This window comes from Lampetra fluviatilis, chromosome 55, assembly GCF_964198595.1.
Source record: "Lampetra fluviatilis chromosome 55, kcLamFluv1.1, whole genome shotgun sequence".
NCBI classification, from domain to species: Eukaryota; Metazoa; Chordata; class Hyperoartia; order Petromyzontiformes; family Petromyzontidae; genus Lampetra; species Lampetra fluviatilis.
Window position 1 is genome coordinate 6095569 of NC_136329.1, and position 16495 is coordinate 6112063.

At 51.3% G+C, this 16495-nt stretch overlaps 1 protein-coding gene across 2 annotated transcripts in view; it reads right to left on the reverse strand.

Moving 5' to 3' along the window:
• LOC144949829 (uncharacterized) overlaps nucleotides 1–8076 on the reverse strand; it is a 29616-nt gene extending 21540 nt beyond the window's left edge. The window contains exon 1 of one of the 2 annotated variants that reach the window (XM_078879776.1): nucleotides 7774–8076. The gene's annotated coding sequence lies outside the window, so the exon portion shown is untranslated. The other variant, XM_078879777.1, reaches the window with a different exon arrangement.
• Between the last annotated feature and the right edge of the window lie 8419 nt (nucleotides 8077–16495).

The window sequence follows — 16495 nt, forward strand, 5'->3', positions numbered from 1 at the left end:
GGTCTCTGTGTGGTGAGTCTGTGGGTCTCTGTGTGGTGAGTCTCTGTGTGAGTCTGTGGGTCTCTGTGTGGTGAGTCTGTGGGTCTCTGTGTGGTGAGTCTCTGTGTGGTGAGTCTGTGGGTCTCTGTGTGGTGAGTCTCTGTGTGGTGAGTCTGTGGGTCTCTGTGTGGTGAGTCTGTGGGTCTCTGTGTGGTGAGTCTCTGTGTGAGTCTGTGGGTCTCTGTGTGGTGAGTTTCTGCGTGAGTCTGTGGGTCTCTGTGTGGTGAGTCTGTGGGTCTCTGTGTGGTGAGTCTGTGGGTCTCTGTGTGGTGAGTCTGTGGGTCTCTGTGTGGTGAGTCTGTGGGTCTCTGTGTGGTGAGTCTGTGGGTCTCTGTGTGGTGAGTCTGTGGGTCTCTGTGTGGTGAGTCTGTGGGTCTCTGTGTGGTGAGTCTGTGTGAGTCTGTGGGTCTCTGTCACGTCCATCTTCTACGGAGCGGAGCGGAGAGGGGGGGGGGGCAATACAGTGGACAACGTGGATATGAGTGAGTGTCTGTGTGGTGTGTCTGTGGGTCTCTGTGTGGTGATTCTGTGGGTCTCTGTCACGTCCATCTTCTACGGAGCAGACGAGAGAGAGAGGGGGGGGCAATACAGTGACAACGTGGATATGAGTGAGTGTCTGTGTGGTGAGTCTCTGTGTGGTGAGTCTCTGTGTGAGTCTGTGGGTCTCTGTGTGAGTCTGTGGGTCTCTGTGTGAGTGTCTGGGTCTCTGTGTGAGTCTCTGTGTGAGTGTCTGGGTCTCTGTGTGGTGAGTCTGTGGGTCTCTGTGTGAGTCTGTGGGTCTCTGTGTGAGTGTCTGGGTCTCTGTGTGAGTCTCTGTGTGAGTGTCTGGGTCTCTGTGTGGTGAGTCTGTGAGTCTCTGTGTGAGTCTGTGGGTCTCTGTCACGTCCATCTTCTACGGAGCGGAGCGGAAAGAGAGGGGGGGGGCAATACAGTGGACAACGTGGATATGAGTGAGTGTGTGGTGAGTGTCTGAGTCTCTGTGTGAGTCTCTGTGAGTCTATGAGTCTCTGTGTGAGTCTATGGGTCTCTCTGTGCGAGTCTCTGTGTGAGTCTCTGGGTCTCTGTGTGAGTCTCTGGGTCTCTGTGTGAGTCTGTGGGTCTCTGTGTGAGTGGGTGATGATGATGATGATGAGAGATGATGATGATGATGACGATGAGATGATGATGATGATATGATGATGATGATGAGAGAGAGATGATGATGAGATGATGATGATGAGAGATGATGATGATGATGAGAGATGATGATGATGATGAGAGATGATGATGATGATGAGAGATGATGATGATGACGATGAGATGATGATGATGACGATGAGATGATGATGATGATGATGAGATGATGATGATGAGATGATGATGATGAGAGATGATGATGAGAGCGATGATGATGATGATGAGAGAGATGATGATGATGATGAGAGATGATGATGATGATGAGAGATGATGATGATGAGAGATGATGATGATGATGAGAGATGATGATGATGAGAGAGATGATGATGATGATGAGAGAGATGATGATGATGATGAGAGATGATGATGATGATGATGAGAGATGATGATGATGATGATGAGAGATGATGATGATGAGAGAGATGATGATGATGATGAGAGATGATGATGATGATGATGAGAGAGATGATGATGAGAGATGATGATGATGAGAGATGATGATGATGATGAGAGATGATGATGATGAGAGATGATGATGATGAGAGATGATGATGATGATGAGAGATGATGATGATGATGAGAGATGATGATGATGAGAGATGATGATGATGATGAGAGATGATGATGAGAGATGATGATGATGATGAGAGATGATGATGATGAGAGAGATGATGATGATGATGAGAGATGATGATGATGATGAGAGATGATGATGATGAGAGATGATGATGATGATGAGAGATGATGATGATGATGATGAGAGATGATGATGATGATGAGAGATGATGATGATGATGAGAGATGATGATGAGAGAGATGATGATGAGAGAGATGATGATGATAGATGATGATGATGATGAGAGAGATGATGATGATGAGAGATGATGATGATGATGAGAGATGATGATGATGAGAGAGATGATGATGATGAGAGATGATGATGATGATGATGATGAGAGATGATGATGATGATGAGAGATGATGATGATGAGAGATGATGATGATGAGAGATGATGATGATGAGAGATGATGATGATGATGATAGATGATGATGATGATGATAGATGATGATGATGATGATGAGAGATGATGATGAGAGATGATGATGATGAGAGATGATGATGATGAGAGATGATGATGAGAGATGATGATGATGAGAGATGATGATGAGAGATGATGATGAGAGATGATGATGATGAGAGATGATGATGATGATGAGAGATGATGATGATGATGAGAGATGATGATGATGATAGATGATGATGATGATGAGAGAGATGATGAGAGATGATGATGATGAGAGATGATGATGATGAGAGATGATGATGAGATGAGAGATGATGATGAGATGAGAGATGATGATGATATGAGAGATGATGATGATGAGAGAGATGATGATGATGAGAGAGATGATGATGATGATGAGAGAGATGATGATGATGATGAGAGAGATGATGATGATGATGAGAGAGATGATGAGAGATGATGATTATGATGAGAGATGATGATGATGAGAGATGATGATGAGAGATGATGATGATGAGAGATGATGATGATGAGAGATGATGATGAGAGATGATGATGATGAGAGATGATGATGAGAGATGATGATGAGAGATGATGAGAGATGATGAGATGATGATGATGAGATGATGATGAGATGATGATGATGATGATGAGATGATGATGAGATGATGATGATGAGAGATGATGATGATGATGAGAGATGATGATGATGATGATGAGAGATGATGATGATGAGATGAGAGATGATGATGATGAGAGAGATGATGATGATGATGAGAGCTGATGATGATGATGATGAGAGCTGATGATGATGAGAGATGATGATGATGATGAGAGATGATGATGATGAGAGAGATGATGATGATGATGATAATGAGAGATGATGATGATGATGAGAAATGATGATGAGAGAGATGATGATGATGAGAGATGATGATGATGATGAGAGATGATGATGATGATAGAGATGATGATGATGATGATAGAGATGATGATGATGATGAGAGATGATGATGATGATGATGATGAGAGATGATGATGATGATGAGATGATGATGATGAGATGATGATGATGATGAGAGATGATGATGATGATGAGAGATGATGATGATGATGAGAGATGATGATGATGATGAGAGATGATGATGATGATGAGAGATGATGATGATGAGAGATGATGATGATGAGATGATGATGATGATGATGAGAGATGATGATGATGAGATGATGATGATGATGATGAGAGATGATGATGATGAGAGATGATGATGATGATGAGAGATGATGATGATGATGAGAGATGATGATGATGATGATGAGAGATGATGATGATGATGATGAGATGATGATGATGAGAGAGATGATGATGATGATGAGAGATGATGATGATGATGATGATGAGATGATGATGATGAGATGATGATGATGAGACGATGATGATGAGATGATGATGATGAGAGATGATGATGAGAGATGATGATGATGAGATGATGATGATAGAGATGATGATGATGAGAGATGATGATGATGATGAGAGATGATGATGATAATGAGAGATGATGATGATGATGAGAGATGATGATGAGAGATGATGATGAGAGATGATGATGATGAGAGATGATGATGACATGATGATGATGATGAGAGATGATGATGAGATGATGATGAGATGATGATGATGAGAGAGATGATGATGATGAGATGATGATGATGAGAGATGATGATGATGAGAGATGATGATGATGAGAGATGATGATGATGAGAGATGATGATGATGATGAGAGATGATGATGATGATGAGATGATGATGATGAGATATGATGATGATGATGAGAGATGATGATGATGATGATGATGAGATGATGATGATGAGAGAGATGATGATGATGATGAGAGAGATGATGATGATGATGAGAGATGATGATGAGAGATGATGATGATGATGAGAGATGATGTTGATGATGAGAGAGATGATGATGATGATGAGAGATGATGATGATGAGAGATGATGATGATGATGATGAGATGATGATGATGATGATGAGAGATGATGATGATGAGAGATGATGATGATGATGATGATGAGATGATGATGATGATGAGAGATGATGATGATGAGAGATGATGATGAGAGATGATGATGATGATGAGAGATGATGATGATGATGATGAGAGATGATGATGATGAGAGATGATGATGATGATGATGAGATGATGATGATGATGAGAGATGATGATGATGATGAGAGATGATGATGATGATGATGATGAGAGAGATGATGATGATGATGAGAGAGATGATGATGATGATGAGAGAGATGATGATGATGATGAGAGAGATGATGAGAGATGATGATTATGATGAGAGATGATGATGATGAGAGATGATGATGATGATGAGAGATGATGATGATGAGAGATGATGATGAGAGATGATGATGATGAGAGATGATGATGAGAGATGATGATGAGAGATGATGAGAGATGATGAGATGATGATGATGAGATGATGATGAGATGATGATGATGATGATGAGATGATGATGAGATGATGATGATGAGAGATGATGATGATGATGAGAGATGATGATGATGATGATGAGAGATGATGATGATGAGATGAGAGATGATGATGATGAGAGAGATGATGATGATGATGAGAGCTGATGATGATGATGAGAGCTGATGATGATGAGAGATGATGATGATGATGAGAGATGATGATGATGAGAGAGATGATGATGATGATGATGATGATAGATGATGATGATAATGAGAGATGATGATGATGATGAGAAATGATGATGAGAGAGATGATGAGAGATGATGATGATGATGAGAGATGATGATGATAGAGATGATGATGATGATGATAGAGATGATGATGATGATGAGAGATGATGATGAGAGATGATGATGAGAGATGATGATGATGATGAGAGATGATGATGATGATGATGAGAGATGATGATGATGATGAGAGATGATGATGATGATAGAGATGATGATGATGATAGAGATGATGATGATGATGAGAGATGATGATGAGAGATGATGATGAGAGATGATGATGATGATGAGAGATGATGATGATGATGATGATGAGAGATGATGATGATGATGAGATGATGATGATGAGATGATGATGATGATGAGAGATGATGATGATGATGAGAGATGATGATGATGATGAGAGATGATGATGATGATGAGAGATGATGATGATGATGAGAGATGATGATGATGATAGATGATGATAGAGATGATGATGATGATGAGAGATGATGATGATGATGATGAGATGATGATGATGAGAGATGATGATGATGAGAGATGATGATGATGAGAGATGATGATGATGATGATGAGAGATGATGATGATGATGATGAGAGATGATGATGATGATGATGAGAGATGATGATGATGATGAGAGATGATGATGATGATGAGAGATGATGATGATGATGAGAGATGATGATGATGATGAGAGATGATGATGATGATGAGATGATGATGATGAGAGAGATGATGATGATGATGATGAGAGATGATGATGATGATGATGAGATGATGATGATGAGATGATGATGATGAGATGATGATGATGAGACGATGATGATGAGACGATGATGATGAGATGATGATGATGAGAGATGATGATGAGAGATGATGATGATGAGATGATGATGATGATATGATGATGATGAGATGATGATGATAGAGATGATGATGATGAGAGATGATGATGATGATGATGAGAGATGATGATGATGATGAGAGATGATGATGATGATGAGAGATGATGATGAGAGATGATGATGAGAGATGATGATGAGAGATGATGATGATGAGAGATGATGATGATGAGAGATGATGATGAGATGATGATGATGATGAGATGATGATGATGAGAGAGATGATGATGATGAGATGATGATGATGAGAGATGATGATGATGAGAGATGATGATGATGAGAGATGATGATGATGAGAGATGATGATGATGAGAGATGATGATGATGATGAGATGATGATGATGATGAGATATGATGATGATGATGAGAGATGATGATGATGATGATGATGAGATGATGATGATGAGAGAGATGATGATGATGATGAGAGAGATGATGATGATGATGAGAGAGATGATGATGATGAGAGATATGATGATGATGATGAGAGATGATGATGATGATGATGAGATGATGATGATGAGAGAGATGATGATGATGATGAGAGAGATGATGATGATGATGAGAGATGATGATGAGAGATGATGATGATGATGAGAGATGATGTTGATGATGAGAGATGATGATGATGAGAGATGATGATGATGATGAGAGATGATGATGATGATGAGAGATGATGATGATGATGATGAGAGATGATGATGATGATGAGAGATGATGTTGATGATGAGAGATGATGATGATGAGAGATGATGATGATGATGAGAGATGATGATGATGATGAGAGATGATGATGATGATGATGAGAGATGATGATGATGAGAGATGATGATGATGATGAGATGATGATGATGATGAGAGATGATGATGATGATGAGAGATGATGATGATGAGAGATGATGATGATGATGAGAGATGATGATGATGAGAGATGATGATGAGAGATGATGATGATGATGAGAGATGATGATGAGAGATGATGAGAGATGATGATGATGAGAGATGATGATGAGAGATGATGATGAGAGATGATGATGATGAGAGATGATGATGAGAGATGATGATGAGAGATGATGATGAGAGATGATGATGATGATGAGAGATGATGATGAGAGATGATGATGATGATGAGAGATGATGATGAGAGAAAGATAAGAGAGATGATAAGATGATGATGATGAGAGATGATGATGATGATGATGAGAGATGATGATGATGATGAGAGATGATGATGATGAGAGATGATGATGATGATGATGAGAGATGATGATGATGATGAGAGATGATGATGAGAGATGATGATGATGATGAGAGAAAGATAAGAGATGATGAGAGATGATGATGATGATGAGAGAAAGATAAGAGAGATGATGAGATGATGATAATGATGAGAGATGATGATGATGATGAGAGATGATGATGATGAGAGATGATGATGATGAGAGATGATGATGATGATAATGATGAGAGATGATGATGATGATGATAGATGATGATGATGAGAGATGATGATGATGATAATGATGAGAGATGATGATGATGATGAGAGATGATGATGATGATGAGAGATGATGATGATGATGAGAGATGATGATGATGAAAGATGATGATGATGATAGAAAGATGAATGATTGCTGTACTCGTGAAGCGCCGCTTCTCTCGGGAACTTCCCCGTCGAGCCCGGAGGAGATGCTCGCTTGAGGGAGACTTTAAAACGCCGAGGCGATGGTGGTGGTGGTGGTGGTTGTTGTTGTGGTGGTTGTGGTGGTTGCTGCTGCTGTTGCTGTTGTTGTTGTGAAGCCACTGGGTGCCATATCGAGTGGGGATCTGACTCACGTATTTCTTCCGGGCAGGAGAAATCCGATGAGCTGCAAAGCCCTTTAACTCGCGCGTGTACGCCAGTCGAAGCGAAGCGGAGATTTGCTGAGGCTTTTAAAACGACGAGGCGATGGTTGTGGTGGTGGTGGTTGTGGTGGTGGTGGTGGTGGTTGCCGCTGTTATGAGGACATCCGCGGCCATGTTGGGTGAGGAGAGTTGACGATGACGCAATCGCACAACGCCCCCGACCAAGATGGCGGACGCGACCTCGGCTGAGTCCGCCGTGGGTCGGCTGCTGATTGGTCGACGCCGCAGGCGGAGGGGGCGGGGCGATGACGCTAAGCCACGCCTACTGGCTCCAAGCCACGCCTACTAACACTAAGCCACGCCTACTGACATCAAGCCACGCCTACTAACACTAAGCCACGCCTACTGACACTAAGCCACGCCTACTGACACCCACCCACCACGACTGTTGCTGCTGCTGGTATCTGAGCTGAACCGTCTACTGCTGCATCTTGTCGCTGCTGCTGCTGCTTCAGGGTCCTGAGCTGAACCGTCTCCTGCTGCATCTTGTCGCTGCTGCTGCTTCAGGGTCCTGAGCTGAACCGTCTCCTGCTGCATCTTGTCGCTGCTGCTGCTACAGGGTCCTGAGCTGAACCGTCTCCTGCTGCATCTTGTCGCTGCTGCTGCTACAGGGTCCTGAGCTGAACCGTCTCCTGCTGCATCTTGTCGCTGCTGCTGCAGGGTCCTGAGCTGAACCGTCTCCTGCTGCATCTTGTCGCTGCTGCTGCAGGGTCCTGAGCTGAACCGTCTCCTGCTGCATCTTGTTGCTGCTGCTACAGGGTCCTGAGCTGAACCGTCTCCTGCTGCATCTTGTTGCTGCTGCTACAGGGTCCTGAGCTGAACCGTCTCCTGCTGCATCTTGTTGCTGCTGCTGCTGCAGGGTCCTGAGCTGAACCGTCTACTGCTGCATCTTGTCGCTGCTGCTGCTTCAGGGTCCTGAGCTGAACCGTCTCCTGCTGCATCTTGTTGCTGCTGCTACAGGGTCCTGAGCTGAACCGTCTACTGCTGCATCTTGTCGCTGCTGCTGCTTCAGGGTCCTGAGCTGAACCGTCTACTGCTGCATCTTGTTGCTGCTGCTGCTTCAGGGTCCTGAGCTGAACCGTCTACTGCTGCATCTTGTCGCTGCTGCTGCTTCAGGGTCCTGGACTGAACCGTCTCCTGCTGCATCTTGTTGCTGCTGCTGCTTCAGGGTCATGGGCTGAACCGTCTCCTGCTGCATCTTGTTGCTGCTGCTGCTGCTTCAGGGTCCTGAGCTGAACCGTCTCCTGCTGCATCTTGTTGCTGCTGCTTCAGGGTCCTGAGCTGAACCGTCTACTGCTGCATCTTGTCGCTGCTGCTGCAGGGTCCTGGACTGAACCGTCTCCTGCTGCATCTTGTCGCTGCTCCTGCTGCTTCAGGGTCCTGGACTGAACCGTCTACTGCTGCATCTTGTCGCTGCTGCTGCTTCAGGGTCCTGAGCTGAACCGTCTACTGCTGCATCTTGTCGCTGCTGCTGCTTCAGGGTCCTGAGCTGAACCGTCTACTGCTGCATCTTGTCGCTGCTGCTGCTTCAGGGTCCTGGACTGAACCGTCTACTGCTGCATCTTGTCGCTGCTGCTGCTTCAGGGTCCTGGGCTGAACCGTCTTGTGCTGCATCTTGTCGCTGTTGCTGCTTCAGGGTCATGGACTGAACCGTCTTGTGCTGCATCTTGTCGCTGTTGCTGCTTCAGGGTCATGGACTGAACCGTCTCCTGCTGCATCTTGTTGCTGCTGCTGCTTCAGGGTCCTGGGCTGAACCGTCTCCTGCTGCATCTTGTTGCTGCTGCTGCTTCAGGGTCCTGGGCTGAACCGTCTACTGCTGCATCTTGTCGCTGCTGCTTCAGGGTCCTGGGCTGAACCGTCTCCTGCTGCATCTTGTCGCTGCTGCTTCAGGGTCCTGGGCTGAACCGTCTATTGCTGCATCTTGTCGCTGCTGCTTCAGGGTCCTGGGCTGAACCGTCTACTGCTGCATCTTGTTGCTGCTGCTGCTTCAGGGTCCTGAGCTGAACCGTCTCCTGCTGCATCTTGTTGCTGCTGCTGCTTCAGGGTCCTGGACTGAACCGTCTTGTGCTGCATCTTGTTGCTGCTTCAGGGTCCTGGGCTGAACCGTCTTGTGCTGCATCTTGTTGCTGCTGTCTCACGCGCGCGTGGCGAGGCCCCAGCTGGTTGGTGGAGATCTCCTCACTCCTTCATCACTCATTCACTCACTCATTCATTCACTCATTCATCCTCCTCATTCACTCACTCACCCACTCATTCACACACACACTCACTCGCTCACCCACTCACTCACTCACCCACCCACTCACTCACCCACTCATTCACTCACTCACCCACCCACTCACTCACCGACCCACTCACTCACCCACTCATTCACACACACACTCACCCACTCATCCTCCTCCTCACCCACTCACCCACTCACTCACTCACCCACTCACTCACTCACTCACTCACCCACCCACTCACTCACTCACTCACCCACCCATTAACTCACTCACCCACCCACTCACCTACCCACTCACCCACTCACTCACCCACCCACTCACTCACCTACCCACTCACCCACTCATTCACTCACTAACCCACCCACTCACTCACCTACCCACTCACACACCCACTCACCCACTCACTCACCCCTCACTCACTCACCCACTCAACCCACTCACTCACCACTCACTCACTCACCCACTCACTCACCCACTCACTCACCCACCCACCCACTCACTCACTCACCTACCCACCCACTCACTCACCCACTCACCCACTCACTCACCCACTCACCCACTCACCCACTTACTCACTCACCCACTCACCGACCCACTCACTCACCTACTCACTCACCCACCCACTCACTCACCCACTCACCCACCCACTCACTCACTCACCTACCCACCCACTCACTCACTCACCCACTCACTCACCCACTCACTCACCCACTCACCCACTCACTCACTCACCCCTCACTCACCCACTCACTCACTCATCCACTCACCCACTCACCCACCCACTCACTCACTCACCCACTCACCCACCTACCCCCCCCACCCACCTACCCCCCCACCCACCCACTCACCCACTCACCTACCCACCCACTCACTCACCCACTCACTCACCCACTCACTCACCCACCCACCCACCTACCCACCCACTCACTCACCCACTCACTCACCCACTCACCCACCCACTCACCCACTCACTCACTCACCCACTCACTCAACCACTCACCCCCCCCCCACTCATCCACTCACCCACTCACCCACCCACTCACTCACCCACTCACTCACTCACCAACCCATTCACCAACCCACTCACCAACCCACCCACCCACTCACCAACCCACTCACCAACCCACCCACCCACTCACCCACTCACTCACCCACCCACCCACTCACCCACCCACCCACCCACCCACTCACTCACCCACCCACCCACCCACTCACCCACCCACCCACCCACTCACCCACCCACCCACTCACCCACCCACTCACCTACTCACCCACCCACTCACTCACCAACCCACCCACCCACTCACCCACCCACTCACTCACCCACTCACTCACTCACTCACCAACCCACCCACCCACTCACCCACTCACCCACCCACCCATTAACTCACTCACCCACCCACTCACCTACCCACTCACCCACTCACTCACCCACTCACTCACTCACTTACCCACTCAGCCACTCATTCACTCACTAACCCACCCACTCACTCACCTACCCACTCACACACCCACTCACCCACTCACTCACCCCTCACTCACTCACCCACTCACCCACTCACTCACCTCTCACTCACTCACCCACTCACCCACTCACTCACCCACTCACTCACTCACCCACTCACCCACTCACTCACCTCTCACTCACTCACCCACTCACTCACCCACTCACTCACCCACCCACTCACTCACTCACTCACTCACCCACTCACTCACCCACCCACCCACCCACTCACTCACTCACCTACCCACCCACTCACTCACCCACTCACCCACTCACTCACCCACTCACCCACTTACTCACTCACCCACTCACCGACCCACTCACTCACCCACTCACTCACCCACCCACCCACTCACCCACTCACCCACCCACTCACTCACCTACCCACCCACTCACTCACCCACTCACTCACCCACTCACTCACCCACTCACCCACTCACTCACTCACCCCTCACTCACTCACCCACTCACTCACTCATCCACTCACCCACTCACCCACCCACTCACCCACTCACCCACCTACCCCCCCCCACCCACCTACCCCCCCACCCACCCACTCACCCACCTACCTACCCACCCACTCACTCACCCACTCACTCACCCACTCACCCACTCACTCACCCACCCACCTACCCACCCACTCACTCACCCACTCACTCACCCACTCACCCACTCAGCCACCCACTCACCCACTCACTCACTCACTCACCCACTCAACCACTCACCCCCCCCCACTCATCCACTCACCCACTCACCCACTCACTCACCCACTCACTCACCCACTCACTCACCCACTCACCCACTCACTCACTCACCCCTCACTCACTCACCCACTCACTCACTCATCCACTCACCCACTCACCCACCCACTCACCCACTCACCCACCTACCCCCCCCCACCCACCTACCCCCCCACCCACCCACTCACCCACCTACCTACCCACCCACTCACTCACCCACTCACTCACCCACTCACCCACTCACTCACCCACCCACCTACCCACCCACTCACTCACCCACTCACTCACCCACTCACCCACTCAGCCACCCACTCACCCACTCACTCACTCACTCACCCACTCAACCACTCACCCCCCCCCACTCATCCACTCACCCACTCACCCACTCACTCACCCACTCACTCACCCACTCACTCACTCACCAACCCACCCACCCACTCACCAACCCACTCACCAACCCACCCACCCACTCAACTACCCACTCACCAACCCACCCACTCACCCACTCACTCACCCACTCACTCACCCACCCACCCACCCACCCACCCACCCACCCACCCACTCACTCACCCACCCACCCACCCACCCACTCACCCACCCACTCACCCACCCACTCACCCACCCACTCACCCACCTACTCACCCACTCACTCACCCACTCACCCACCCACTCACCCACCCACTCACCCACTCACCCACCCACCCACTCCCCTACTCACCCACCCACTCACTCACCAACCCACCCACCCACTCACCCACTCACCCACCCACTCACTCACTCACCAACCCACCCACCCACTCACCCACTCACCCATCCACCCACTCACCCACCCACTCACTCACTCACCAACCCACCCACTCACCCACCCACTCACCAACCCACCCACCCACCCACTCACCCACCCACCCACTCACCCACTCACCCACCCACCCACTCACCCACTCACTCACCCACCCACCCACCCACTCACCCACTCACCCATCCACCCACTCACCCACCCACTCACTCACCAACCCACCCACCCACTCACCCACTCACTCACCTCTCACTCACTCACCCACTCACTCACCCACTCACTCACCCACCCACTCACTCACTCACTCACTCACCCACTCACTCACCCACCCACCCACCCACTCACTCACTCACCTACCCACCCACTCACTCACCCACTCACCCACTCACTCACCCACTCACCCACTTACTCACTCACCCACTCACCGACCCACTCACTCACCCACTCACTCACCCACCCACCCACTCACTCACCCACTCACCCACCCACTCACTCACCTACCCACCCACTCACTCACCCACTCACTCACCCACTCACTCACCCACTCACCCACTCACTCACTCACCCCTCACTCACTCACCCACTCACTCACTCATCCACTCACCCACTCACCCACCCACTCACCCACTCACCCACCTACCCCCCCCCACCCACCTACCCCCCCACCCACCCACTCACCCACCTACCTACCCACCCACTCACTCACCCACTCACTCACCCACTCACCCACTCACTCACCCACCCACCTACCCACCCACTCACTCACCCACTCACTCACCCACTCACCCACTCAGCCACCCACTCACCCACTCACTCACTCACTCACCCACTCAACCACTCACCCCCCCCCACTCATCCACTCACCCACTCACCCACTCACTCACCCACTCACTCACCCACTCACTCACCCACTCACCCACTCACTCACTCACCCCTCACTCACTCACCCACTCACTCACTCATCCACTCACCCACTCACCCACCCACTCACCCACTCACCCACCTACCCCCCCCACCCACCTACCCCCCCACCCACCCACTCACCCACCTACCTACCCACCCACTCACTCACCCACTCACTCACCCACTCACCCACTCACTCACCCACCCACCTACCCACCCACTCACTCACCCACTCACTCACCCACTCACCCACTCAGCCACCCACTCACCCACTCACTCACTCACTCACCCACTCAACCACTCACCCCCCCCCCACTCATCCACTCACCCACTCACCCACTCACTCACCCACTCACTCACCCACTCACTCACTCACCAACCCACCCACCCACTCACCAACCCACTCACCAACCCACCCACCCACTCAACTACCCACTCACCAACCCACCCACCCACTCACCCACTCACTCACCCACTCACTCACCCACCCACCCACCCACCCACCCACTCACTCACCCACCCACCCACCCACCCACCCACTCACCCACCCACTCACCCACCCACTCACCCACCCACTCACCCACCCACTCACCCACTCACTCACCCACTCACCCACCCACTCACCCACCCACTCACCCACTCACCCACCCACCCACTCACCTACTCACCCACCCACTCACTCACCAACCCACCCACCCACTCACCCACTCACCCACCCACTCACTCACTCACCAACCCACCCACCCACTCACCCACTCACCCATCCACCCACTCACCCACCCACTCACTCACTCACCAACCCACCCACTCACCCACCCACTCACCAACCCACCCACCCACCCACTCACCCACCCACCCACTCACCCACTCACCCACCCACCCACTCACCCACTCACCCATCCACCCACTCACCCACCCACTCACTCACCAACCCACCCACCCACTCACCCACCCACTCACCAACCCACCCACCCACCCACTCACCCACCCACCCACTCACCCACCCACCCACCCACCCACCCACTCACCCACTCACCCACCCACCCACCCACTCACCCACTCACCAACCCACCCACCCACTCACCCACTCACCCATCCACCCACTCACCCACCCACCCACTCACTCACTCACCAACCCACCCACCCACTCACCCACCCACTCACCAACCCACCCACCCACCCACTCACCCACCCACTCACCCACCCACCCACTCACCCACCCACCCACCCACTCACCCACTCACCCACCCACCCACTCACCCACTCACCCACCCACCCACCCACCCACCCACTCACTCACCCACCCACCCACTCACCCACTCACTCACCCACTCACCCACTCACCCACTCACCCACTCACCCACCCACCCACTCACCCACCCACCCACTCACCCACCCACTCACCCACTCACTCACCCACCCACCCACTCACCCACTCACCCACCCACCCACTCACCCACCCACCCACCCACTCACCCACCCACCCACCCACCCACTCACTCACTCACTCACTCACCCACTCACTCACCCACCCACCCACCCACCCACTCACCCACTCACTCACCCACTCACTCACCCACCCACCCACCCACTCACTCACTCACTCACCCACCCACCCACCCACTCACCCACCCACCCACTCACCCACCCACTCACCCACCCACTCACCCACTCACTCACCCACTCACTCACCCACTCACCCACCCACTCACCCACCCACTCACCCACTCACCCACCCACCCACTCACCTACTCACCCACCCACTCACTCACCAACCCACCCACCCACTCACCCACTCACCCACCCACCCACCCACCCACTCACTCACTCACTCACCAACCCACCCACCCACTCACCCACTCACTCACCCATCCACCCACTCACCCACCCACTCACTCACTCACCAACCCACCCACCCACTCACCCACCCACTCACCAACCCACCCACCCACCCACTCACCCACCCACCCACTCACCCACCCACCCACCCACCCACTCACCTACTCACCCACCCACTCACCCACTCACTCACCCACCCACCCACCCACTCACCCACTCACCCATCCACCCACTCACCCACCCACTCACTCACTCACCAACCCACCCACCCACCCACTCACCCACCCACTCACCAACCCACCCACCCACTCACCCACCCACCCACTCACCCACCCACCCACCCACTCACCCACTCACCCACCCACCCACTCACCCACTCACCAACCCACCCACCCACTCACCCACTCACCCATCCACCCACTCAACCACCCACTCACTCACTCACCAACCCACCCACCCACTCACCCACCCACTCACCAACCCACCCACCCACCCACCCACCCACTCACCCACCCACCCACTCACTCACCCACCCACCCACCCACTCACCCACTCACTCACCCACCCACCCACCCACCCACCCACCCACCCACCCACTCACTCACTCACTCACCCACCCACCCACTCACCCACTCACTCACCCACT